Source organism: Gracilinanus agilis, chromosome 3, assembly GCF_016433145.1.
Source record: "Gracilinanus agilis isolate LMUSP501 chromosome 3, AgileGrace, whole genome shotgun sequence".
NCBI classification, from domain to species: Eukaryota; Metazoa; Chordata; class Mammalia; order Didelphimorphia; family Didelphidae; genus Gracilinanus; species Gracilinanus agilis.
In genome coordinates, this window is record NC_058132.1 from 582,469,840 (window position 1) to 582,495,100 (window position 25,261).

The following is a 25,261-nucleotide window of genomic DNA, read 5'->3' on the forward strand; positions in this document are numbered from 1 at the left end:
ATAGCTGCGCTTTTTGTGGTGGCAACAAATTGGAAAAGGAGGGTATGTCCTTCAATTGGGGAATGGCTGAACAAACTGTGGTATATGCTGGTGATGGAATACTATTGTGCTAAAAGGAATAATAAACTGGAGGAGTTCCAGGCGAACTGGAGAGACCTCCGGGAACAGATGCAGAGCAAAAGGAGCAGAGCCAGAAGAACATTGTATATAGAGACTGACATACTGTGGTAAAATTGAATGTAATGGGCTTCTGTAGCAGCAGCAATGCAATGACCCAGGACAATTCTGAGGGATTTATGGTAAAGAATGCTACCCACATTAAGAGGAAGGACTGCAGGAGAGGAACCATATAAGAAAAGCAACTGCTTGAACGCATGGGTCGGGGTGGACATGATTGGGGATGTGGACTCGAAACTACCACACCAATGCAACTATCAACAATTTGGAAATTGGTCTTGATCAAGGACACATGACAAAACCAGTGGAAATGTGCGTCGGCCATGGGTGGGGGGAGTGCGGTGGGTTAAAGGGAAAATAGGAGCATGAATCATGTAACCATGTTAAAAATGATTATTAATAAATGTTAAAAAAAAGTAAAAAAAAAATTAACATCCATACTTAAGTAGAACTCTAATACAAAATAGTATCAGCATTTAATATCAATATTTAGAATTCAAAAGTACAAAAAAGTATCAATATTTAAGAGTCAAGGAATCAACAAATGGAGTGTTTACAAAATTAAATCAATGAAATGAATAGTAATGCAGAATTTGTAAAACAAAATGTCTCCATATTTAATAGTCAAAAACAATCACAAATGAAAAGTTTATAAAATTACACCCTTGAAAAGAACTTAGGGGGAATGGAACACTCACCAAGAAAAAATCAATTGTATATTTGCAACCTAAATTTTTAAATGCCAATTTCTCTAGGATATCACAATAAAAAGTATCTAAAAATATAAAAAAAAAATTCTGGGCATAGATTCTTCCCAAGGTTGCACTTTTTGTGGTGGCAAAAAAACTGGAAAATGAAGGTGTGCCCTTCAGTTGGGGAATGGCTGAACAAATTGTGGTATATGCTGGTGATGGAATACTACTGTGCTCAAAGGAATAATAAACTGGAGGAATTCCATGTGAACTGGAAAGACCTCCAGGAATCGATGCAGAGTGAAAGGAGCAGAGCCAGAAGAACATTGTACACAGAGACCAATACATTGTGGTAAAATAGAATGTAATGGACTTCTGTACTAGCAGCAATGCAATAACCCAGGAAAATTCTGAGGGATTTATGGAAAAGAACACTACCCACATTCAGAGGAAGAACTATAGGAGTGGAAACACAGAAGAAAAATAATTGCTTGAATGCATGGGTTGAGGTGGACATGATTGGGGAGGTAGACTCGAAACTACCACACCAATGCAACTATCAACAATTTGGAAATAGGTCTTGATCAATGACACATGTTAAACCAGTGGAAATACACATCAGCCTTGGCAGGGGGAGCTCAAGGGGTGAAGGGGAAAGTAAGAGCATGAATTATGTAACCATGTTAACTTTTCTAAAAAATAAATATTAATAAATGTTTAAAAAAAACAAAGTTCTAAAGAGAGGGATAGCAAGGGAAAAAAGGCTTCATTTCTCACCAGTTCAGCATATGGCCCTGTTCTGAGGATTAACTGTAAACTTCCCCTTCGATGCTGCAATGAAGAGAGTAATCCAGAAAAATAATCAAAAAGAGATCAACCATCTCAGTCTCTATACTTTTGAAGATGTGGCCCCTCCAAGGAAACTAAATCCACTGAAAGGTTACAGGTTGAATAGTGCTTCCATTTTAGAATATCTGGGTGTGCAAACACACACTTATTTTTTTTTCTTTTATAGGAAGTTTTTGGTCAGTAAAAGAACTTTATAATTTCCACATTAATGATCCAACTTACTCTCATTCTCCTTCTCAACTCTGGGCCCAGTTCATTACATATTTACAGTATCTGTCCCAGACATACATATTTTAAACTTATTTCACCATTTTATGTCATGTCTACAGGCTTATGATCCAACCTTTCTTTGGTAATATCTTTTATAACTTTGTGGAAGTCTTTTTGTTAATTATATACTATAGCCTACTTATGGATCTTTGTATTGTTATGGTAACTTTTTGTTACCATGGATCTTTGTATTGTTATGGTAACTTTTTCATGGACTGTGTTCTTAAAAATACATTTGACAGTTTATACGATCTTTAAATTACCAACATTTGACAAGTTATTCCGATAAAGACGAATGATTCTGATTAACTGTTATTTTAGATCCTAAATTTACTTAAAGATTTTAATGCACAACCACAGAAAATATCTTAGACAGTTGTTTTCAGTGAAGCAAAAAAGAGTCATTGATCTGGAAAAAATGAAATTATAAATGATAAGAAAATAACCCTTAAAAATTTTAGAATAAATTTGGTTGTTCATGCTCTTTTGATTCTCAAATGATCATTTATTTATTTATGAGTAGAGATAAATGTTGTAATCTCCTTACTATCAAAAGAATATAATTTCCTTGATATCAGGTATTTGTAAACTCAGTATAATAAGAGCCTTACCCTAATCATTCCCAACTCAAATACCACTTCCTGTTTGAGGACAAAGCTCCCATTATGAACTACAAGAACATTTTGATGGTTATTTGGCAAATCAGGATGATTAAGTCAAGCAAGGGTGCTTTGGTCAACTGAATCAGTTAGTTTCAATGCATATCTCTTTCGATTAAATTCTATTATTTAGACTGTTATAGCTAAGTATTGTGTGGTCCACTTGAAAATAAGTTTTTCTAGTAATTTGAAGTATTATTAACTTCTTGTCCTTGTGGTGCTAATAAATGCCAAGTGTAAAAAACAACTAAAAGACCTTTTGTAAAGTTTGTTTGATATTTAGTTTACTACCTAACTAGCCCCAGAACATGCTTCAAATCCATTTATGTCTGACTTCTTGGAAGGATAGAAGAAAGAAAGTAGGGAAAGAAGGGGCAAAGGAAGAAATAGGAATAGGCATTCTTTAAGCACTTATTTAATAAATGTGCCAGAAACTGTGCTACACAATATACAAATAATATATCATTTGATTCTCACAATAACCCTGGGAGGTAATTATTATTATCTCCATTTTATTGTTGAAGAACTTGAGGCATACACTGGGTAATTTATTTGTCTGGGGCAGTGATGGGGAACCTTTTAGAGATCAAGTCCCAAAACTACAACTTTCACCCTACATGTGAGCCCCCCACCCTTGCCCCAAACAGGGGAGGGAGGAAGCGCTCCCGTGCGGGTCATGTGAGAAACGTACTTAGGTGCATGGAGAAGGGAAGGGGAGCAACCCCTTCAGGCACTCTCCAGCCTGGGTGCCATAGGTTCACCAACAGGGGTCTAGGGTAATATGGTTATTTAAGGAACTGAGAGCAAATTTGATCTCATTGTTCATACTCCAGGTCCTGCTCTCAATCCATTGTTCCAACTAACTGATTTTTGGAAGGAATCAATATTTGTCTTGTCTTGCTGATATATTCTCCTCCCTGGCTAAGTGCACCTGGAACAACAAACTGGAGACCAGGCTTCTCTCCTTGGTTGACTTAATTCACTTACCTTAGAATCACACCATTGGCCTGAGCTAACAGATTATAAAGAGATGGACCTATATAGTGCTTCATCTCAATCCACATCTTGATACATCTTGGAGCATCTTTCTGTCCTCAATAACACTCCAATTATATTTACTTCCATCCAAATCTTTGACACTCACATTTGTTGTCTATTTCTTTCTCTAGGAATTGTATTCACATGAAAATTGTCATTTCTGGAAAGACCATAAAATTAACTTCTCTAATAACTCTGTATTATGATTTTCCTCACTATTCCTGTAAAACCCCCAGACAACAACAAACAAATAAAACTTTCCCTCCTTTGGCATGAGTTATTATCTCCCCCTATTTGAATTCATTTACCTTGAGAAAAGGGACTAACTTTGGTCTTTGTATCCCAAGGATTATTATAGTGCGTGAAAACTAATAGGTGCTTAATTAGCGCCTTTCTTTTTTTCATCCATTCATTTATTTATGCAAAATTTTTCCTTGAAGCCTTTGGAATATTGGCTCATATAAGATTTATAAATCACTCATACCTTTCTTTATTAGGTCTTATTTAGAAAAGAGGATTCAAAGGGCCACAATATCTATATAGCACTAATCACATTCAGTTGATAAACAGAAATTAATATTTAACATAGATAACTCAATGGGATATAGAGGCTGAAATATTTCAGTTGCTTGTTTACAATCACTCAAATAAATTCCAAAATTTCCTTCTCATGCCAGATTAGGCTAACTATGTTCATGTCTATATGACTACCAAACCATACTGTTAATTTTTTAAAAACTGTATTCATCTATGAAATCAGTCACATGCTATCTGGTTCTTTAGATAATTATGATGACTTCCATAATTATTTATATAATGTAGATATGAAAACATTATTCAAATGTCAAGTCTCTTTCACTGTTATGCCATTACCATTAGATCATAAACTCATTGCTAGGAAAACTATCTTATTTCAACTTTTTTGTCTACAGACCCTGAAAAAAAATGTATCTGATAGCCATGCTACCATTCTTTTGTCTATTGATATATGTATATGTATATGTATAGAGTTAATAGTGATCTAAATTAGGACAGAGAGTTTCTCCATTGGGCAGTTCTTTCTACCCTGCTTAACATTACTAATTCTTCAAAATCCATCTCAGCATCAACCTTCTTCTGACAATTCTGTTCAGGAAAGATTTCTTTCCTCTGCATTCTGATATCATTTTGAGTCTTTCACATTACATAATATAATATAATTATATGTATTTATATCTCTTCTTTTAGAATGCAAGCTCTATGAGTGTAAAGTCATGATATAATTATTTTATTCTCTCCTTTCCCACAATACATAACAAATGCATTATACATACATCTCTAGTAATTATTTGTTGAACGATTGAATGAATAAATGTTGTAAATATCTCTTGGGCCCATCTACTCTGCTTTTTAAAGTGTTTCAGTGTAAAGCTAAATGCATGTGATTCCTTTAGAAGTAACATAACACAGAAGAAATTATAGATCTGTTCTCCTCTAAATAACTGAATAAATATCATGTGTTTGGAAAATTTCTAAGAAATTGTCTAATAGTTGTAAATATTTCTTAAGGGATCAAGAATGCATTAAGTTGTTTACTGAAAGACCTAGTTGACCTACTATATGTCCTTGTCCTCTTCAGGCTTTCAAAGCTTCCAGCTACGTGAAGCTTTCAAATATTCTGCGTCTCCAGGTGCTCCATGTCCCACCTTTCTGCATCTCATCCAGAATGCCACAACTAGCAAGGAACCAGTTTGTAACCTACATGGGAATAATTCAACTGATCATATTCAAGGTGCCTTCCAACCAATTTGATAGGGAGTTTTGCAGAAATAATGAATTCACAGATTTGAAATGAATAAACTAAGGTTAATTTAGTTCAGGATCAATTTATTCAGAAAAGTATTTATTATATGTATTGTATATGGTTTCTTTAATGGAATTTGATTGAATTGATTTATACCAGTAACGAAAATGACTATCAAAAAATCTGTATAGGGAACTCCAAGTTCCTTGGAATTCTCCTAATTTTGTTTCTTTTCTCATTGCTTCAGTTATCCCCTGGTTAATATTCATTGTATCCTCTGCCCCATGTCACTTAGCACTATGCAGTACTACAAAAACATAAAAGAATGTGACTTCACAGAAGATTTATGAGAATAGTGACCAGTTTTATAGGTCCTGCAGTGATTGTTTTCTTTGGGATACCAAGACATACATTTATGTTATTTGCAATCAGAATACTCTCTTTGGAGAATTAGTGTCAAAAGAAAATTACCATGACTTCTTTTCCCTTGTGGATGATATATTAGGGTATTTTCCTGAATTTAAACACATGCTTTTTCCCCCCACCTCCAATGCCATAAATAGCATAATAGCACTCTATTAGGTCAATATGGAAAGTATTCTAAATAATGCAGTGAATGATTTAATCAGAAGTTATAACTGCTGTTCAATTTTCCCTGTTGTTTCCTCATCTAAGCTTGTGACAATAACTTTCATTAGAAAATATTTTGTGAGCTATCATGAATTTCATTGTAGGCACAGGGAAATAACTCATGCAAACATCATTAGGATCCTAAGGAGCCAGAGGGAAATGCATGTAATTTATTCCCCCAATATTATACAATTTTGTGCTATTTGAGGAGACCACAGTGATACACCAAATCATGTCTGTAGTTGGCAGATCGCAGCAACACTGGGCATGTTTCATCTTGCTCTGTGCCCTTCAGAGCTCATCATAAAGTCAGTAGGATCTCTCTGTTCATATTGGAGATCAACACAAAAAATAATATAGCAGCCCCTCGGTTTTTGAACAAGAATGACATTCTCTGATAAACAACCACCTGCAATGAATAATAATAAGAAGAAAAGATATCAGTTTAAAAGGAAATGTTTCAAATGAGGGGTCAAAGAGTAAATTAAAAAGAGTAAATTTAAAAAAAAACAAATATGTCATATTATATATATGTACCTATATGTGGATATATACCTTTATATGTATACACATACATACATTTACCAAATTTATAACTGAAACATCCCCATGGAACTAGTTATGCTAGCTAAAGAGCAACAGCTAAAATGTTCCATTTTCCACAACAAATTTGATTAAGATTTTTGTCAGGAACTCCCCCCCCCCTTTTATTGTTTGCATTTTTGGTTTGTTTGAAATGTTCTTTATCTAGGATTCATGTTAATTGAGACTTAAAGGGTTTTTTTGTGGGAACTCACAAAGAAGATTTTAAGCCAGTGTTTTTTAAGCTGGGACTTATGAAGTTCTTTATAACACTCTGTATAAACAGACATATATTATATATTATTGTAATTATATAGGCATCATCTATATAAGCATATACATATACACACATATTTATCTGTAATCCTTTGTATTTTCTCTTCTTCTAGACTTGAAGCTCTACAAGATAGGTGCCAGCTTTTTGTCTTTTTTATAGCACATAGCAGAATTACTTACATATAGCAGATATTCAGCAAGTATTCGTTTAATGAATAAACAAATGAATGAAATATTATAAGTATCTCTTTGGTGCATTTAATTTGTTTTTAGTGTGTCCACTGAACAACCAAATACATATACATATAAACATAAAAAATTATTTTTAAATATATGCTGTCTATGATTTTACACATTTACATATGTATATATTTAAAGAGTATTTCTTTGCTCTGCTTACATACAAGTAATGTAAAATGAGGAAAGTCATTCCTCCTTGATTGGCCTTAGTTTCCTTACCTGTAAAATGAAAGAATTAGATTAACCTGTTACTTTAAATCCTATGACCTTGTGACTTAAATTGTATGCGATGGTATTCAGGATTATGCTACTGTTTGGGCAAAACCAGGATAGCTTATACAATATTAGAACCTCTGTGTTGCATATCCTATAATCTCTATTAAAATTATTACCTTTTATTTATGCTACCATTAATATGAATAATTTTCATATTTAATATATCTTAGCCCTTTCCCACAGGAAGTATATACAGTGTTGCTATATTGATGAAGAATCTAAGCTAAGAAAATTGTATTTATGTAAATAATAATGCCATACCACAGGCAGATATGTATGGCCTGTTGGGAGAAACCTAAACTGATCTTGAACTTCTTATTCTATTTTGTGGAAGAAAAAAACATTTTCCGTCTCTATTCTGGTCAATCTGATAGCTTTCAAGATCATTAATTTCACTTTTCCAAGAAAATATACTCAATCTCTTTTCTCTCTCTCTCTTTCTCTTTCTGATATTTTTTAAAATATGACACCAATTAAATCCCTTATTGCATGTAAATCAGTGAATTTTTGTCCCTTAGGTGATGGACCTCTGTTCACTGAAATATTTAATGTAGAATCTTCTAACAGACAGTGAAATATCACAAATTTTTTTCTTTGATATAAAAGAAAGAATTGTTTATTCATAAACAAAATATATAAAGAACATATTTGTGGGGAAATAACTTCAATATAGTTAGGCACAGAATTTTAATTTATTTTATCATCTATCCAGATTGAATATGATATAGTAAATTGTGAAAATAATGCCGAATCAAGCATATCAGACGTCAAGTATTACTGAGTCAGTTTCTCATTTTGCTTTGTATCTCTGCAGAGTAGATATAAGACTAGAGATACCTTTTAAATCAATGGTAGCTTGGCTGTTGGATTAGCTCCATGGAGCTTTGGAGAATGAACAAAAATTGCTCTATTATGTCTCTTTTTGAGGATTTTTCCCCTTATGAACTGGCAAAGAGTACAAAAACATTAATTCCTCATCAGAAACATTCAATTTATTAATGAAATAGCCTAAGTTTTCGTGTAGGATTGCAAATGATTGCATGATAAATTTTACAAATTGTTTTTTTTAACCAGATGCTAAAAGTTTGAATCAACTATACCTTGTTATTCACCTGCAGATTTTTTTTCAAGGGTAGTTAAGTAGGACAGTGAATAGAATGCTAGTCCTGAAATCAGGAAGACTCATGTCCATGAATTCAAATCCCATTTCAGACTTACACAAAGTTTGTTCCATTCCCTTGACATGGGCACACATTTTTGCTGGTCTGTTCTATATCTCCTTTATTTCTATTGAACCACAAGATATCAAAAATCCAGGGGATTTCTAAGGCTCTTGTAGCCCAATTTGTACCTTTGGCATGGATGAAGCACACCCAAGTTTGTTGCAGGGTCTCCTTCCAAGAATGGGAGATACAAAGTCCATTCAATCCAGAAGTAAGAAAAAAAAATATTCGAAGAGGTTTATGATGATATAATAGCCTAATAGCTGGTGGAATTGTCTGGGGGCCAATCAGATAGCCTTAAGGCTAATTGATTAGCCTGAGGACTAAAAGAGTAGCCTCTCTGGACCTGATCGAATAGCAGCTCTCCAGGTGCAGAGTAGTAGCTCCAGCTCCATTATCCCATGCCTGAGAGCTAGTGAACAGCAATCCTAGGTATGGAGTCAAACCCCATCTGATGAATAGGAACCCCCATTGTGGAGTAGCAACCCAAGATGTGTATCGGGGTTTGTGTGTTTATTAGGGTCTGGGAGGTTATTATCTCCCATTCTAATCCAAAAAAATCCAGAAAACATGGAAAATGGGGATGGCCAAATTCAGGTGGAGATGTGTTTTGAGGTTTTACATGTATGTCATAGAGAATAAGGAGCATGTTCAGGTTTGAGAGATTCTTCTAGAATGCTCGAGTCTCCAATGTTCAGGTCTCTTGTTCTCCCATTGACCACCTCCATCATCAATTGTCAATATAGAAGAGGTCTCTCAGCCCTTCCAGAATGAGAAAATGGCAGAGTGGGGAAAAGATTCAGTACATTGGAAGAACACTATATGTAATTAATTATGTCTTACAGTTCTAAAATAAAGTTAATAAAGAACAACAGAAGTAAAAAAAAGAACAAAAAAAGTAACTAATAAAAACAGATTAAGCAAAAAGATGATATCCAGTAGAGAATAGTACAGATACATTACACAGAATGGGTAACTAATTAATCTGTAATTCATGCTTGACTAATGCTGAAACTACAGGTTTTGCAGTTGTGTTTAATCAGTGCTAACTGTTGAGAAAATCAAGATTTTGAAGTGTGAGAGTCTTGTTTCTATTATTACCTCTCACTGTCTGCTGTCTCCCTGCTCCCATTACCTTGAAGAATAAATATATAGTTTTTGTTTTAATACCTTACAGTAAACTAATGTTCAACAAAGCAGGAGATTCTATTTTGGGACAGCTAAAATTATCAGGAAGTTTGTCATTTTATTTAACCATAATTTATTTCCCTGTAACTTTTACTCAATTCTACAACTTCTGTCTTCCTGTACTAGGCAAATTAATTTAAATCTTTTGTCCATGCGACATCTTGAAAGAAAGTTGTAGTTAGATAACATCTCTTTCACAATGAAACTCTTCTTCTAACTAAGTATCCTCAATTTCTTTACTTCAAAGCTTCACATGTATCTGGTTTTATGTTCCCTTTTGTGCTCTTCTCTGAATCTAAGCAAAATGTTCAATATTAGTCCTTAAAAAGTGACACAGAGAATTGAATACAATATGCTAAGTATGGTTTAAACATAGCTATATTGGGGCATTTTAGTCTCCCATTTCTGGGTAGTGAACTTGCATTAATTCACATTAAATTTAAGTTAGCTTTTGGGCATATCTTAGTCCACTGTTGAGTTATATTGACCTTGAATTCCATTATTTTCCATTCTCCTAGTTTTTAATATATTCCCACTAAGAAAAAAAATGCATATTACCTTAACCTTGTCTTATACACTAATATAATCATTTATATTATTTATATCATTCTAACAGACAGAAAATTCCATGAGGTAAAGAATATCTTTCCTAAAACTTGTATCTCTTCTAGTTCATAGCACAAAATCTTGTTCTCTAGTAGGTTCTTAATATATAAATAACTAAAGTGATTTCAATTCAATGGTTATTGTCTAAAGATATGTCTCTGAATCCTTGAGGAATAAGAAGGGGAGGAAAACAGGGATTAGCTTAGATAGCCAAATGTTTGAAAAAGTTTGCTTACATTCTGCCTCTGATGCTTACTACTTATATAACAGACATGTTTAATATCCCTGTGCTTCACTGTCCTCACCTAAGGGAGGAGGAGGAAAAAACAGTGGACTAAAAGACTCCTTCCTAAAGTCCCTTTTAGTTCTCCTTATGATTGTGTGAGCCTACCTCATTTTTTGCTTATGTAAGGATTATCTCTCCCACTACCTTACTTTGAGAGCAATTGATTATATCATATTCTTTTTTCTTAAACCATGAAGATCCTTGGAAGTAATATGGTAGTCAAGTCAAACTTGTTAAGTAAAATTTTTATTGTTTCTTTTTTTTTGTTCAGTCATGTCTGAATCTTTGTGACTCCATTTGGTATTTTTTTGGGCAAAGATACTGGAATGGTTTGCCATTTCCTTTTCTAGTTAATTTGCACATAAGAAGAAGTGAGGAAAATAGGATTAAGTGACCTGTCCAGGATCACAGATCTAGTACTCATCTAAGTCTGGAATTCATGAAGATGAATTTTCCTGACTGAGGCCTGAATTTATGAAGTCTTCCTGACTCCAAGTCCATCATTCTAGCCATTGTACCATCTACCTACCCTATGATAAATAAAATGTGCCCACTTTATAAATAATTATATCATTTATATATTTATATATATTTTAATAATTTTATTAATAATTATAAATAAAATGTACCTCTCTGGCTTAAGCTTTGCAAACTCATTTTAATAATAGCAAGAGAAATTGTAAAACCAGGAAGATAAATCCACATTACAAAGTGATGACTCCCGCTCTCAGAGTCAGCACAGCTCTTTCTCATTCTAAAAACTTCTTAGTCATATAACAAAAAGAAGTCATTTAATATCTCAGTCTTAGTTTTCTCATTTGTTTTATTTTGTTTTTAATGGGATTTTGCCTTGCCAATTTCGCATGAAAGCTAAGAAAACGAACTTATAAAATGTTATAAACTTACTTTGTAAAGCTTTAAAACTCAATTTAATTACAAGGAACTACTAATATAGGAAACACTTTTTGTATAGAATTATGAATTCATTGGATTAAGGGTGCTGACTAAATTCACACAGTTAATGACAAAGTAAAAATTTGAACACAGGTCTCGATACTTGTAGTCCAAAGTAACTTTAAATGCAGTTGTTTATTTTTTTTCAAAATAACTAGAAAAATATGACAGATGCATTTTTTATTTTCATTTTATATCAATTCATTTTTACTTGAATACCCAGGTTTCTAATACCAAGAGATATATTGCACTTCATGGAGTTGAAAGATAAGAATGAAGGTGCTTAATTTATGTGTTTTGAGTTTGATAATACCTAAATTGTGATGCCCTAAAGGTGTCATGTCTTGTAAAACTCCAAGTACACTACCAATGAATACAAAATGACAAATGATAATTGATAGTAGAGGGAGAAAGTAATTGCAATAAGTCTGATCGATTGGAGAACCATCTTGTAAGAGAAGTAAAATTACCGGTTAGTACCCAAAATAAAGATGAACCATGAGGAATGTTTTTTTTTTCTATATTAATATGCAACTGGTAAAGAAATACAAAAAATCTGAATCACTGACAAAAATTATTTTCTCCCAAAGATAATGAAGTTTAATCTCCTTTTTTGCTACAAGTCTTTTCACAATTTTCTGTGGATGTAATTCTTTACCTGGTTGCCATACTTGAACCTCTACTTTGGTCAATTTATTTGTATATGATGCTCTAGCCTACCACATTCATGGTGAACTGATGAAAAAAAAATACCTGTTTTTGCCAATGCCACTTCCTATTTTTTCAACCCAGGTCTCCACAATTTTAGACTAAAGTAACTGTTAATGAAGTTGTTTATTTTTTTTTCAAAATGACAAGAAAAATGTGATAAATTTTCTATTTTACTTATATATCAACTCATTTTGAGTTTACTTTTTTTACCTACTTTTCCAGTTCCTAACCAGCCTTTCAAACTGACATATCCTCCATGAAGTCTTCCCCAATACTCTAAGTAAAGGGATCCCCTCCAGAACAAAAACAAAAAATCAAAAATGAATACATCACATGTTTCCCTATTAGCAGTCTTCCTTGCTCTTGATTGGTTTTAAATAGTAACACAGAGTAAAAATGTCATACTTGTAATGACTATGTTATCTCTATACCCTATAAATTATATGATATACTATGAATATTCCAGCCATCATAAGTTTGTCTCTCCCCTATCCTCTAGCATTTAGAATCTCTGGCTTCCCCCAAGATTCAGTTGAAATGTCATCTCATGAAATAAACTTTTCCTGTTCTTCACAATTATTAGTGCCTTTGCCTCTAGGGTTACTTTGTGTCTATTCTCTATTATCTTATATGTACACATTTGCATATATTTTCTAGTCCAATTAGAATATAAGCTCCCTGATGTTAGGGATTCTTTTTTTCATTTTCTGTGTATCTTCATTGTTTAGCAGAGTACATGGGACATAGTAAAAATTTAATAAATGATTATGGATCAATTATTCAGTATTGTAAGCTACTACAAAACATGGAATACAACTTTCTATAATAAAGAGCTAAATTAATAATTTTCAAATATCAAAATGTAATAAAAATATTGAAACAAAAGATATACAAGAAATGAACTACATTGATTTATAAAACTCAAGTTTAATATTCACAGATTAATATATTGCCATAAGAAATTATTTCCTGATGCTACATAAGTACTGAGCTAATGCCAAAGCATTTTCAAAGGTATTGATCTTGTGACAACATTCTTTACAATGACTTTATTTCTGTTCCAACAAATGACTCATGTATATAATATGGATGCTAAAATAAAATGACAAGAATTTGCCCTGTTGTTATTAACCTGCCAGATTTGATTGGCTGAAAGAAGAAGTTCATTCTAGGTTTCTCTCAAATAGACATAAGTGGATTTTTTAAATCCTCTAAATTTTTAAGTGAATAAGATAATTTTAACTGACATTTAAAGGTTTAATGAAATATTTTTCAACATTTATAGGTCAACTATCTATTTTTGGCATAGACTTGAGATGTATTCAATCGTTATTTCAACAAATGGAATATGCCAAACCATCATACAAGTGTATGATGACATACACTTGTCATCCTGTCAATTAGGAGAAACTGAGGCAGGAAGGTCACTTGAGTTTAGAAGTTTTTATCTGCTCTAAGGCTAAAGCTAATCAAGTATTCACACTAAGTTTAGCTGAAATATGGTCAACCTCTAAAAATAAGAAAGGAGACACCAGGTTGCCTTTAAAGAGGAATAAAATGAAAGAGGTCAGAAACAAACTCAGTCAAAGCTTCTGTGATGATCAACAATGGAATATGGCTTGTGAATTGACCACTGTGTTATTATCCTAGGATAAATAGAGGGATGCAAGGTTTTTGGGGTTTTTTTTGTTTTTTTTGTTTTTGCTGTAGAAACATTGTTTGCTGCATTTATTTGATTCATTTATTTTAATACAATCCAAGTTATAGGCTTGAGTAGAAAAAATGTAACAGGTAGATTATGTATACACCTCAAATAATGCAGACCACATCATTTAGTATTTTTCATTAGCTGCAGCAATACAGAAAAAGGAAGACTATTCAAAAAGATGAACCTTTGTTTTAGTTATAATCTGTAAGTCATTCAAAGTGCTATACAATTTTTCAAAAATAATCTAGTCTGATAAATTTTCACTCTTTAATTCTGGGCCAAGTTCAGTTTCTGTTCAAATGTCTGTCCAAGATAGAAGTGTTTATGGACCATTTCTGTGATTTTGACACCCACACTCTTTAGCCTCTTGTTTCCCTTACCCCATTCCAGGATAAAGAGTAAAGTTTAAAAAATGGCATCATTATATATCTCATTTAGGATCTAGATAAAATTCTTCAAATGATACCACAAAGTACATACTTGTGAAGCAATTATAGTGGCAAATATACATCTGTGAGATGTAGCAAGTCATTTAAAAAACAGCTGCTGATTTGCTTTGGTCAAACGGTTTTCCTCATTGAAAGTTTCTTATACTAATGAAATCACAGGTTTGGTTTAAAAAAACAGATGGTATAAACACAAAGTAGGTACTTTTGATTTTTGCTGATGTTTCACAAAAACTGATCACTTATAAGATGCACACACTGTTTCTTCACGACCCTTCGTTCAGTTCTGAAATGTCTCTATCTACCAATAGGTAGATTGATGATGTTTATCAACAAATTAGTATCCCAGATGTTGAGAGGTAAGGAGAGGACTCAATTGAAATGCACATTCAGTCATTTATAGGAATTCAGAGGCAGCTGGTGGGCAGTGGTGTGTTGGGCTTCAGGAAGATCTGAATTCAAATCCAGCTCAATGGCTCTGAGCAAGTCACCTAACTTCTGTTTGAATCATTTTCTCAATTACAAAATGGAGATAATAATAACACCTACTTCCTAGGGCTGTATGGAGTTCTAACATTGGATGGCGTTATTGGAAGTATTGGACAATATTGGGAAAACGTACTTACAAAAATATTGAATCTTCAATTCCCATAATGTCTATCCTGGATGTTGGTTTTGTTCAATCAGTGAGAACAAGTCTAACAAGCTGGATTTTGGTCTTGTACACTTTCTGAAAATAAGCTTTAGAAACTCATGAGGTGCATCAGTGTCACAGAACCTTTAAATGACCCTTCAATAGTATCAGTGTTCTCTGCAAGGTGCTGATTTTTATTAAGATGATGCCAACACTTAAAGAGCAAACAATTTTAGAGAAGGAATTTTTAAATGAACTGTCAAAAAAATAAAAATTGTTGGTAAATCTAGCAGTGCTGATTCAAAGGAAACAATAAGCTAATTGAACTTCAGAGCCAACCAACAAAACAATGTCCTCTGATTTCTGAGGCACTGTACCAATCAAAAGCTCAAGTTCTGTGTAATTACTTTGCATCAAACAGGTGCAAATTAGACAAAGACTTGATTTGCTAATCAGTACACTGGACTTGTACATAGAAGAATTCATCTTAAACACCAACTCTATGACTTCAAATAAGCAAATAAATGACAATCTCTTTAACTTTTTTTCCCTTCCAAAAGGAATACAAATGTATGATACTTGAACTTGCTATCTCAGGTTTAACTGTGTGTAAGAGAGAAACACATTTTGTAGTGTTTAATGTTCTGAAAAAATGACAGTGAATTTTTTGTTCTTTATAATCATGGCTTTAATTTTTATGCACACAATATTAGGGGGGCATGAAGTTAAGTATCCTTTTAAGTAAGACACACACCTCTTATTGTTGGATTATATTGTCTGCCATTTAGTTTGACTGTACATATCTGAGTTATTCTTCTTAATTGACCTTTCTGGCATATTAATCTAATTTTATTTTAAAAAATACTTATCTTTTCTTCAAAATATTTTTCTATTGATAATACTGAAGTACTAGTCACCCACATTTAAATGTTGGAGCTATTATTGATTCTTTCTTCTCCTTTACCTCCCTATAAGATATCAGTTGGTAATTCCTGTTGAACATGCCTCTGAAATTCCTCTTATGCCCCAAATCCCCTCCTTTTAGCTCACACTGGACTTTAGCCTAGAGTGTTTCCATAAACTCCTAACTAGTTCCCTTTCCTCTAGGAATGTTCCTAATCTGAAATTTAGTCTCTCCCCTCTGTAATTCTTGTATACCATTGTGAAAACAATCTTCCCACTCCACTACTCAGGTTGTGTCAACCCTATCCCATACCTAAACAGCAGTTTTAGGGCTTTGAGGATGTTTTCTAAGAGAAGCAGGCAGATCAGAATGTAACAAAATGATATGTGTTTATTGCTTCACATTTAACAGTGTTTAATAGAATCCCTACTTCCTGATGTCCATATGTATTACATTTTATTCCTTTCCCAGGATTATCCAGATTGTTTGGGGATGTCTGGTATCTGCCATTGGCTAAAGCCCACAATTATTCTGCTTCCTCAATTCAGGAGGTCCATAGAACTCCAGTTCCATTAACAATCAGATTTACTTTTTAAAAAGGAATATTTACTTTAAAAATATAGAAGGAGGGTTTCGGGTTAAGATGGCGGCAGAGTAAAAAGCAGCTGCTTAACCTCTCCTAACCCACACATATAGGACTCCTCAAGAGGACATAAAAACAAATCCAGATGAACGAAGGGACCCCACAACAGGGTGTAGCATTGAAGGTATGAGGAATTGTGGGAATTTCCATGCTATAAAGGGGTGAAACAGCTCTCACTTAAGATTTAATAGATATATGGAGAAAAATAAATAGGGACAAAAAGGAATACAGCTTCTTTTAAGTCGCTCATAGTACATTCACAAAGATTGACCATGTAATAAATGCAAAAGAACAGAAATAATAAATGTAACCTTCTCAGATAATAATGCAATAAAAATAATAATTGGTAAGGGTACATGGACAGGCAAATCAAAAACTAATTGGAAATTAAATAATATGATTCTCCAAAACCAGCTAGTTAAAGAAGAAATCATAGAAACAATCAACAATTTCATTAAAGAGAATGACAATGATAAGACATCCTACCAAACTCTGTGGGATGCAGCCAAGGCAGTACTCAGGGGGAAATTTATATCCTTGAGTGCATATATTAACAAACTAGGGATGGCAGAGATTAATGAATTGGGCTTGCAACTTAAAAAACTAGAAAGTGAGCAAATTAAAAATCCCTAGATGAAAACTAAATTAGAAATACTAAAAATAAAGAGAGAAATTAATAAAATCGAAAGTAAAAGAACTATTGAATTAATAAATAAGACTAGAAGCTGGTATTTTGAAAAAAAAACAGATAAAATAGACAAAGTACTAGTCAATCTAATAAAAAAAGGAAAGAAGAAAACCAAATTGATAGTATCAAAGATGAAAAGGGAGACCTCACCTCTAATGAAGGGGTAATTAAGGCAATCATTAAAAACTATTTTGCCCAATTATATGGCAATAAATATAACAATCTAGGTGATATGGATGAATATTTACAAAAATACAAATTGCCTAGATTAACAGCAGAAGAAATAGAATACCTAAATAATCCCATATCAGAAAAAGAAATTGAACAAACAATCAAAGAACCCCCTAAGAAAAAATCATCTGATGGATTCCCAAGTGAATTCTTTCAAACTTTCAAAGAACAACTAGAATTCTATCAAAATTTCAAAGAACAACTAATCCTAATACTATACAAATTATTTGATATAATAAGTAAAGAAGGAATCCTACCAAATTCCTTTTATGACCCAAATATGTTACTGATTCCAAAGCCAGGTAGATCAAAAATAGAGAAAGAAAACTAGAAACCAATCTCCCTAATGAACATAGATGCAAAAATTTTAAGTAGAATACTAGCAAAGAGACTCCAACAAGTGATCAAGAGGATCATCCACCATGGTCAGGTTGGATTTATACCAGAAACACAAGGATGGTTCAACATTAGGAAAACCATCCACGTAATTGACCATATCAACAATGTAACAAATAAAAACCATATGATTATTTCAATAGATGTTGAAAAAGCCTTTGACAAGATACAGCACCCATTCCTACTGAAAACACTAGAAAGTATAGGAATAGAAGGACCTTTCCTAAAAATAATAAACAGTATATACCTAAAACCATTAACAAGCATCATATGCAATGGGGATAAATTAGAAGCCTTCCCAATAAGATCAGGAGTGAAACAAGGATGCCCATTATCACCTCTATTATTTAACATTGTACTAGAAACACTAGCAGTAGCAATTAGAGAAGAAAAAGAAATTGAAGGTATCAAAATAGGTAATGAGGAGACTAAGCTATCACTCTTTGCAGATGATATGATGGTCTACTTAAAAAATCCTAGAGAATCAACTAAGAAGCTTGTAGAAATAATCAACAACTTTAGCAAAGTTGCGTTGCAGGATACAAAATAAATGCACATAAATCATCAACATTTCCATTTATTTCCAACACATTACAACAGCAAGATGTAGAAAGAGAAACACCATTTAAATCACCCTAGACAATATAAAATACTTAGGAATCTATTTACCAAAACAAACACAGGGATTATATGAAAGCAACTACAAAACACTTTCCAAACAATTAAAACTAGATCTAAAGAACTGGAAAAACATTGATTGCTCATGGGTAGGAAGAGCTAACACAATAAAAAAGACCATTCTACCCAAATTAATTTACCTATTTAGTGCAATACCTATCAAACTACCAAAACACTTTTTTACTAAATTGGAAAAAAACTATAACAAAGTTCATTTGGAATAACAAAAGGTCAAGAATATCAAGGGAAATAATGAAAAAAATGTGAAGGAAGGTGGCCTAGCTGTACCAGATATTAAACTATATTATAAAGCAGCAGCCATCAAAACGGTATGGTACTGGCTAAGAGACACAAGGGAGGATAAGTGGAATAAACTTGGGGTAAGTGACATCAGCAAGACAGTGTATGATAAATCAAAAGAGTCCAACTTTGGGGACAAAAATCCACTATTTGACAAAAACTGCTGGCAAAATTGGAAAACAATATGGGAGAGATTAGGTTTAGATCAACATCTCATACCCTACATCAAGATAAATTCAGAATGGTTGAATGACTTGAATATAAAGAGGGAAACTATAAATAAATTAAGCAAACACATAATAGTATACTTGTCAGATCTCTGGGAAAGGAAAGATTTTAAAACCAAGCAAGAGTTAGAGAAAATTACAAAATATAAAATAAATAATTTTGATTATATTAAATTAAAAAAACATTTTTACAAACAAAAAAAATGCAACCAAAATCAGAAGGAAAACAACAAATTGGGAAAAAAATCTTTATAACAAAAAACTCTAATGGGTGTCTAATTACTCAAATATACAAGGAGTCACATCAATTGTATAAAAAATCAAGCCATTCCCCAATTGATAAATGGGCAAGGGACTTGAATAGGCAATTTTCAGATAAAGAAATCAAAAGTATCAATAAGCACATGAGAAAGTGTTCTAAATCTCTAATAATTAGAAAATGCAAATCAAAACAACTCTGAGGTATCACTTCACACCTAGCAGATTGGCTAAAATGAGAGAAGGGGAGAGTAATGAATGTTGGAGGGGATGTGGCAAAATTGGGACATTAATGCATTGCTGGTGGATTTGTGAACTGATCCAACCATTCTGGATGGCAATTTGGAACTATGGTCAAAGGGCTATAAAAGATTGTCTGCCCTTTGATCCAGCCATACCATTGTTGGGTTTGTACCCCAAAGAGATTATAAACAGACTTGTATGAAAATATTTATAGCCACGCTTTTTGTGGTGGCAAAAAACTGGAAAATGAGGGGATGCCCTTCAATTGGGGAATGGCTGAACAAATTGTGGTATCTGTTGGTGATGGAATACTTTTGTGCTCAAAGCAATAATAAACTGGAGGAATTCCATGTGAACTGGAAAGACCTCCAGGAATTGATGCAGAGTGAAAGGAGCAGAACCAGAAGAACATTGTACACAGAGACTGATACACTGTGGTAAAATAGAATGTAATGGACTTCTGTACCAGCAGCAATGTAATGACCCAGGACAGCTCTGAGGGATTTATGGTAAAGAACACTACCCACATTCAGAGGAAGAACTGCAGGAAACACAGAAGAAAAGCAACTGCTTGAACACCTGGGTTGAGGTGGACATGATTGGGGATGTAGACTCAAAACTACCACACCAAGGCAACTATCAACAATTTGGAAATAAGTCTTGATCAATGATACATGTTAAACCCAGTGGAAATGCGCATCGGCTACGGGGGAGGGGAAGTGGGAGGGTGAAGGGGAAAGTTAATTTTTCTAAAAAATAAAAATTATTTAATTAAAAAAATAAATAAATATGAAAATATAGAAGGAACAAACATACAAAAATTCCTCCCCCCCAATATTAAAGGGGCATAATCCCTCTCCCCCACATCGTTTCTAAAGGAAAGAGGGTAAGGAGATTGGATATTAACCCTCTTCCAGTATAACATAGTCCCACCATTTTCCAAGTCTAAAGCCCTCTGTGGGCTAATGTCTCAGCATATGGGCTTTTTAAGGTTTTCCTACCGGCTATAGCATCTGACCTAGAATTCTGACTCCAGGGTCTAAATAGCCTATGGGACCACAGCATCTCCTTAAACCTGAAGAGGACAACCCAAAGAGACCCAAAGCCCAAGCCTGTTTCTTGGAACCACGAGGCCTAGAGGGATAAGTAGAAGGTATCCTTCCACCTAGCCAGGCTAATGCAAGGTGGGCTTAAGGGCAATAAGACCTCCATCCCTGAATAGAACCAGAAAGGGAGAGTGGCATTGTCCCAGTCTGATCATTTTAAAGGGGAAGCCAATTCTACTTTGCAGTCAATGGAAAGAGTTCTTTTCACCCAGGCACTAACAAAACAGCTAGTTTCTTGCTGTCTACTGCATGGGTAATCCCATCATTTAGGTACTCTGGGCATGCACAAATCTCCATTAGAAACATTTTACCTCAAACAAGGGGAATGTTCAGGAAATAAAACAAAATGTTATTGGGAGAAGGAACCACTGAGGAAAAAGGGAAATAGTAGGAAAAGGGTTTAAGATCAAAAGATACCATTGGATTACAGATTTAGTAAAGGGTAGATACAAACAGACCAAAACTCCAAAAATTTAAGTGTGCTAAATTTAAGGTTACAACTAAAAGACAAGTGGGAATAAGCACTGGTCCCCCAGAAGGGTTGAAATCACACTCTTTACCTCAATCCAGTCGCCCAAATCCTGCTACTCTGCCACTCTTCCTCTTTGATTTGCTTAGATTCCTGGATCTTTATTCTTTTGCTAATAGTTCAGTTTATCTTTTCTCAGTGGCCAGGGCTTTTCAGAAAGATGGGAAACCAATACCAGTTCTGTAGGAACTGGCCTATGCCAGTTTGAGAACCAATAGTTAAATTTGTGTGAACATTTACCCCTCAGAAATTAGCAAATGCTAGAAATCAGAGCTTAATTTATTGTTATGTTGATTTCCTAAACAATGATATCAAACTAAAACGTAAATGGATTCCTAAAGGCAGCATATTGGCTTCAAAAATCACACTAACTCTCTCTATGTTATATTGTATTTTTATCTATCCTATTAAATATTTTCCATTTTAACTTGGCTCATTTAGAAGTTTTCCTGGTTGCTTCTGGTCCAAGACCACTAGTTTGACATCTCTGAACTAGACCTAAGAAAGTGATGGAAAAATGTTAATAATTCGGATTGAATTTTAAAGGGTACCTTTTTAAAAAAAAAAAAGGAGAGAGTTATTAAATATTTACCAATATATCCCTGAGTAACCTTATATTAATCCCTTGGGATAGCTCTCCTAATCTACTGCCCACTTGCACATTAACTGATCCCTGGCCTCCTTTTAATTCTTGATATAGATTTTTTCCTTTCTGAGACTATAGAACTGCTTTATTGGTCTTACTCAAACCTTTCTATGAATCAGTTCTGATTGAGTCCCTTTCCGTCTCTGTTCAGTCCACTTGATTTTTCTGTTCCCTTGACTAACAATTATTATAAAAGAACATTGGAATTAAAGTTTTCTTAACTCAGTTTACCTGACAGCCCAAAACAATAATAATGACTTTCACTAGAAAATCCTAAAGAAAATGGGAAAATACTCCCACAATAGTGAATATTAAATGAACAGGAAAATTTAAAGTTTAAAGAGTTTTTTTCACTAGCTATAACTCTTAATTGAAATAAATTTCTATCATTTCTTTTTTTTCCTTAGTATCACTCTGGTAACCAAAGTCATATATAGATTAGAAACTCATACACACAAACATACAAATTCATTTTTAAACTTAACTTCAAATGATACATCATTTAGTTCATAACGATTAGATTACTTTCTGGAAAATTACCAGCTGCTCATAATTTTAAGGTTAATTCACTGTTTATGCCATATTTAGGAGACCATACATCAGCTCCATTTCTTTGCTTTACTTCTGTACTCTCTATATGCACTTGATAAATATTCCTTCTACAGCTAGGTTTATAATTAAGAAATGTGTTGCCAACCCTGAACTTAACATGCCTGCACATAGATAATATTTCCTCCCAGCCTTCTCACTCATATCCCTAAAAAGCAGCGGGGGCAATTGAGCTCAGACCTAATGCTCACACATGCACTGTGTTATCACTTGTTTTCTCGCTCAGACCCTTTCCCTTTTATCTTGCAGAAATTGTGAATCTTGCATTTTGCTATCACTGGACATTGCAGCACTTTGACATGGGGGTTATGGTATCATCTGGGCATTGAAATTTTGTCAGATCAGATAAATATGAGGGGGGAAAACCGTACTTTACTAAGAAAAGTTATATTTTTTTATCAGTGGCAGAGGTGAAGTAGAGGATGATCATGCTTTGTATCTGTATTTGCTTTCCACTTTACAAAACTCTTTCTTAGACACTATCTCATTTGATCCTCAAAGCAACCTCATGTGGTAGGTAGTTACTCCACTAGACTTCTTCTTATCAATGAAGGTAGCACCATACCCTGACCCTTCATGCCCTTCCTAACCCCCATGGTATATTGATTTGGCCGCCATATTAGAGTAGATTTCATTCTAATCCAGTTTTAAAACTGGAGCTTGAGATCTTTAATCAAAGGGTCCTGAAGGACAAGATAGTCAGCCAAGCTACAGTATTAAACAACTTGGTCTGGGTGTTCATGAAAGAGCTCTTATATTTTGTCTTTTTTTCTGTTAGATAGCCAGGAAATTCCAAAGGGAACCAAATAGCTACAAACCAATGTTCTTTTCAGGAGCAAAATTAAAGGAGTTTTTATTATGAAATGCTCCACATTATCTATGAAATCCAGGCTAATTGCTAAGGTCTCCTCACAGGAATGGCAACTACATTAGATAGGCAGGCACACATGAGACATATACATACACATATGCATATACATACAGATATAGTATTTATAAATATAGATGATCATATATATGCATATATGTTAAGTTGAATTGAATCAGTTGAATATGCATGAGTATGAATATACCCTCCATCAACAAAAACCATAATCCCTCTCCTACTTAGGAAAGGAAATCAGTTTTTAAAATTTCCCAGGGAAAACAAAAGTCCATCACTCTTTGTCCAATATAATATTGACGCTCTTTGAATCTAGGAGAAACAGACAATTACTGCTCCTGTACTTAAAATCTTTCCCACCTTGCTTGTGTCTATGTTTCTGTGGCATACCCTTTGAGAAATTATAACTAGCTCAATGACAAGATAAAGCATGGAAAGAGAACTTTTGTGGATGGGAATTTTCAGAAAACACTATTAAATTTTATTTGAACACGTGTACTGATGTGTTGCAATTTTTAAGAACTATTGTTTATAGTAGCATAATACTTTCATATAATATTAAATGTAATATTAAGTGTCAATGACTAATACTTTCCTGGTCTGAACCTATTTTCCCAGGCTTATTTCACTTTAATGTACTTCTTACATTCTATACATGTGTTCTCAGAGCTTAGCATCTTGCCTGATAAGAGATTGATAAAAGTGTTTCATTCATTCATTTTATAAACTATCTAAAGTGGACTAAAGTGATCTTTTCTTGACCTTTGTTATACTTGTGCACTTGTGTAGACCATCAAATACATACACAGAACAGATTTTCTTATCCTCTGCCTCTTACCCCATCTGTGTCTGTAGAAGTCCATCTCTCTTTTTTTTAATTTTTAAAACATTATTTAATCATTTTTTCTTACATTAAAATTTTCAGTTATTTCCCACCTTCTTTCACCTCCCCACATTAGAGAAGACATTATTTAACAAAAATATTACAAATAAACATATATGTGTGTGTATGTGTGTGTATATGTGTGTTGTTTGTTTCTATTGATCAATTCTTTCTCTGGAAGTAAACATACATATTCTTCAAACTATATTTCTGTGAATGTATGTAATATTCCCTTTGTTATGTTCATCCCACTCTTCAAAACTCCATTTTTTTTAATTAACCTGCTCTTCAATTCTTAAGATGTAGAGGTATTATATCACAATCATATGCCACAACTTGTTTAGCCATTCCCTAATTAATGGACATGCTTTCAATTTCCAATTCTTTGCCACCACAAAGAGAGCTGTTATAAAGATTTTAAAATCTATTAGGTGATGTTCTCATTTACATTATACTCTTTACTTCTGTCCAAAAGAGAATAAAGTGCTGGCCTTAGGATTGGGAAGAGTTGGGTTCTAGTACTTCTTCTGACATAATAGCAAAGGAATCCTGGGCAAATTACTTAATTTCTCAGCAATCCAAGCAATTATGTAAACCTATGAGAGCTGCCAGTTTGTATTAGCAAAGAGCGTATTCTCAGTGGTAAATATCTATACCAATAAAATCATAGTTCTAGTAATAGTTCAACAAATGAGAGAAAGAAAGGAAGAAAAAGAGAGAGAAAGAAGAAAGAAAGAAAAAGAGAGAGTGAAAGGAAGAGAGAAAAAAGAAAGAAAGAAAGAAAGAAAGAAAGAAAGAAAGAAAGAAAG